We start from the raw sequence: 4,462 nt of genomic DNA, 5'->3' as shown, positions 1-4,462 counted from the left end.
CCTGCCCCCGTCCACAGTGATGAGCGGCTAGGCCGCATCCACGAAAGTAGCATATGGGCCATTGCAACCACCATCGGGAGCGGCCGCCTCCTCTCCTCTCCACCACCAGTGAATGGCGCGGTGTAGGGAGCACCGAGTGCCGCCAAGCACCGCCAATGACCTGGACGCGTATGGCAGCGGTGGCGGCGTTCGCCTCGGCAATTTCGACATCCGAATCAAGGTAAGGAACTCTGTGCCTCCTCCTACCTCACGATCCCTTTTTTCGGGTGCGTCTCCTCCCGTGTCGATCTACTTCGTTAGTTGCCTCTCACCCCTCACGCCTTGTGGCCCTGCCAGGAGTGGCGGCGCAAGAACACGACGCTGCACGGGATCGAACCAGAGGGATGTGATCCACCCTATCCAGAGGGTCATTTCTGTGTGTGGTTAGGGTAAGGATCTACGTGCTCTTCCACCGGATCGATTTCGCGCCTCCATTGCTTGCGTTATCTACTCATTCATGCTCTCCTCTTCTTATTTCGTTTTCATCTTCTGGTTTGCTGCTTTGTCTTCTCCTGTGCGTTTGTTCCAAGGTGAGCCTCTTTCTTTCTCCCATGCTTTTGACCTGCTCGATAGAATGCCTGTGTGGCTGCAAGCTATTTTCTTCCTTGGGTTAGGTTCCTTTTGGTTTCTTGCATAGTTCAAAAAAGCGCTAGACGTTAATTGTGCGTTTTGCCACCGGCTTGCGCTTTACTGACTAAAGCACATGCTTATGCGCAATTATGCGCGGATTAAATGTAGTTATGCGCAATGCGTTTTGCCAACGCCTAGAGCCTAGGCGCGCTTTTTTAACTATGATTTCTTGACAAACATGTGAATTTTTCTCTGAGTGGAAAAAAACGGGTGGTGAAGAGGAGAGGAATTGCTTGATATGTTTATGCAGCATGAGATTTCCAAAGTTAGTTTACAACTTGTTAGCCAATTTTGGTTGTCTCTGCTCCAATGACTGATGTTGGATAGATCATACTAATGTGTTGATTTTGTTCCTAGGCTTGTGTAAGTACAAAAGAAGCAGCAGAAGATTGAAAACATCATTCTGTGTGCTGCATGTATGTGATGATTTTGTGACCATCAGGATTGATTTCTTTTATTAAGTGGCTCATCAGATGTTTGAGAAAATGGCCATAAGAGGTTAGCGACTGAGTATACATGCAATGCTTCAGTATTCTCTATTATAAATATAGGCTGTATTTCTTATAATGAACATCTTTATGGTGGATTGTGTAGGATTGATGAAACTTGAAAGAGGTTGTGGTATTTCTAGCAGGTTGAGAGGATAACTCGTGACAGGGTTCAGGTGAAGTAGGAAAGACCCACCATGACCTGCGAGTTAATGGTTTTTGGGGGTATGAACAATTTAATGTGTTATCTCCATTCATAGTTTAGTGTACCTAGCTGTTTTCTTTGCATGTTGAATAATATTGTTGGTACCAGTAGGCCTTTTCCCAGCCCCAGGTAAATATCATGAGGCTACCTGTAAGTTGGAATCCTACAGCTGCCACCCATGGCTCATTTCAAGTAGTAATTTCAGAGTTAATTTTCCTATTGGAGGTGGGATTTCTATTGCCGTTTCTACAGCATGAATGTTCTGTTTCTATCATGGCCATGGTGTTCATGTATGTTTGGAAGAAAACATATTCCATCTTCCTATCTTAATAAAACCAGAACCATCCATATAATAGTCACTTGTGCCACAACAGTTTAGGTTCACAGAGTTTCTAATTTCTAGCTACACATATTTCATAAGTATCCACATCACTATGGTATGCAGCAAACTGAATACAATTTGATATGGTGCTATCAACATGTTCCTTGCAATAAGTTCTGCTTCTGCTAATATACTGCAGCAAACAATGTTCTATATTTAACAAAATTGCCTAGATGATCATATGATCTTTGACAGTGATTGATGATACATCAAGGATTACGAAGTTCTGCTTTTCCTAATATACTGCAGGAAACAATGTTGTATATTTAATTTTTTTGCTGAGATGACGATATCTTTGACAGTGATTGATGATACATCAAGGATGACGAAGTTCTGCTTCTCCTAATATACTGCTGCAAACAATGTTGTATATTTAACAAAATTGCCTAGATGATGATATGATCTTTGACAGTGATTGATGAGGATTACGATGGTCTATATAGATTATCCAATCAGTACATGTGGTCCACTACTCTGGTTGATACACAACCTCAACCAGTGCTGCCTATTTCTTTTTAAACAGGGACAATCTTCCTGTGCAAAATAATTTGGAACAGAGGCACCATGTGTGCTCCGTGCATTTTCAGCTTGAACGCACGGATGTACATGTGCATATATATTTTCACGCACTAGATGCGTGCTATTTTTTTACAACATCCTCTTGTGGTGATTTGGACAAGCAAACAAATAATTGGAAAATTTGACGACCATTGGAGTGCAGCAAAGATGGGAGGAGAATCAGGTCCCACCAGGTGTGCCATTTTGTTTTTCCAAAAAGAAACGCGCCGCTCCCTTTTTAGGGAGGGTATTTCCTAATGCGTACAAGAAATAAATATATGCGGGCTTGCCACTTGTTTACAGAAAACAAGAAAAATACACTAAACAGATAGACAAAAATAGATGGACAAATGAAAGATAGACAAAAATAGATGGACAAATGAACATGGGGGAACACTGCATTTTATTAATATCATTGCATCGTACAAAATACAAGATAATGCTTCCACAGGAATTTTATCCTTTTTTGCCTTCTACATCGCCCTCACGGAGTATCTGACTAGGTGATTGGGTAGTTCAATGATTCCCGGTGCGTTTGCAAGCATCCGGTTAATTACATCCGCAGGATCGAGCCCACGGGATACCTTTGATTAAGCTGTGCTGATGGTGGTCGTCGTGTGCTGGATTGCTCATCCATACGCATGTGATTTTTATGTGAATATTTGTGCGGGTGGCTTTGTTTCGCCAATACCCAGTCACATGTACTATTGACATGTTGGTGCGATCAACAGATGTGTAGCTAGATGAAGGGGGTGACTTTCGCCTCATCGGTGCCCAATCATGTATCACCCTGATTTCATCAGACGCGGACATGTGTAGCTATCGCCTCATCGGTGCCTAGCAACGGTGTGTCCGACCCTATAGGTTTGAGACATGTCAAGAGAACAGTGACCCGGCCTCGTCGGCACTCAGCCGTAGTTTTGCCTAGCCTCGTCGGTATTGACATGTGGTGGAAACAATGGTGATGTATGTGTAGCCTTTGGTCTCGTCGACACTCGACCAAGATGTCGATGAAGAAAAATATCACAAATGCATATTAGGCGGTGCTTGCAACAAAGTGTATATTAAACTCGCATGCTCGTGGGAGCAAGATTAATGTCAGATTATTTCCTCGCCTCCTCGTAAGAGGCAGAAACAATATAGAGATTAGTCTCACCTCCTCGTAAGGGGCGAAACTAATTTAGTGTTACAGAACTCGCCTCCTCGTGAGGGGCGGAACTACAACAATATTTGACTAATCTTGCATCCTCGTGGCAAAATCAGTGTAATGATTCGTTCCACCTCCTCGTAAAGGGCACACATAGGGATTAATCTCATCTCTTCGTAAGGGACGAAATCAACGTAATGAGCTCGCCTCCTCATGAGGGGCGTAACTTGACTAATCTCGCCTCCTCGTAAGGGATGAAATTAGTGTAATGATCTGCCTCCTCATAAGCGGCGGACGTAAGGATTAATGTCACCTCCTTGTAAGGGGGAAATCAATGCGGTAATCAGTCTGCCTCCTCGTGAGGGGCGCCACGAATTTTGATGTTATGGAGCTCGCCTCCTTGTGAGGAGCTGCACTTCAACAATATTGTATTGACTCCGTATTTGGCTTGGCCGCATACGCTCGTCACGGTTTGTACGAAGTAACGGTGAGCTATTCTTGTAGGAGTAGACATCCCGTGCTTGTCGCACAAGTAGCAGCCCTTGGTCCCCAGATTAATCGGAGACGAGTTGACGCGAGGCGTTTTTCCCCTGCCCTAGCCGCCGCCACAACCAGGCGACTAGGGAGGCGAATCTTCTTCCACCGATCTCCATCGGCCAAGAAGTTGGCCCCCTCTCCCTCCGGCTGCTGCTCCGGCAGCAGGAGGGAGGGGGGACCCCGTTTCTCCGCTCAGTAGTTAGGGTTTGGATTTGTAGGTGTGGTGCGTCATTGGGGTGGTGGGAGCGACGCCCGGGCGAATAAATCTGCCTCAACTTCACTCTCACACTGGTGGTGCTCATCATGGCGGCGTCTCGGAGTTGATGGCATCGTGTGTTTGCCGATCGACGTTAGGGTTCATGGATGGTGTCGGCGAGGCGGCGGCGGTGACTCCATCAGGTGTGTCTCTCCTTCTGCTCTGTCCCCATTGCTACGGCGTTATCTCCGACGTCATGGTGGAGCAGGGAGGTTTTGTC

The 4,462-nt window shown here is 45.5% G+C and overlaps 1 long non-coding RNA gene across 1 annotated transcript; it reads left to right on the top strand.

The window, feature by feature from the left end:
- Nucleotides 1-399: 399 nt before the first annotated feature.
- Nucleotides 400-1,580, top strand: LOC119321888. The gene is made up of 3 exons (XR_005155260.1): nucleotides 400-428; nucleotides 1,027-1,167; nucleotides 1,264-1,580. It is a non-coding gene; the product is annotated as an uncharacterized LOC119321888 (long non-coding RNA).
- Nucleotides 1,581-4,462: the final 2,882 nt, after the last annotated feature.

Source organism: Triticum dicoccoides, chromosome 6B (assembly GCF_002162155.2).
Source record: "Triticum dicoccoides isolate Atlit2015 ecotype Zavitan chromosome 6B, WEW_v2.0, whole genome shotgun sequence".
Classification (NCBI taxonomy): Eukaryota; Viridiplantae; Streptophyta; class Magnoliopsida; order Poales; family Poaceae; genus Triticum; species Triticum dicoccoides.
The sequence above is the reverse complement of the archived record's forward strand: the minus strand, read 5'-3'. Positions and strand labels throughout refer to the sequence as shown.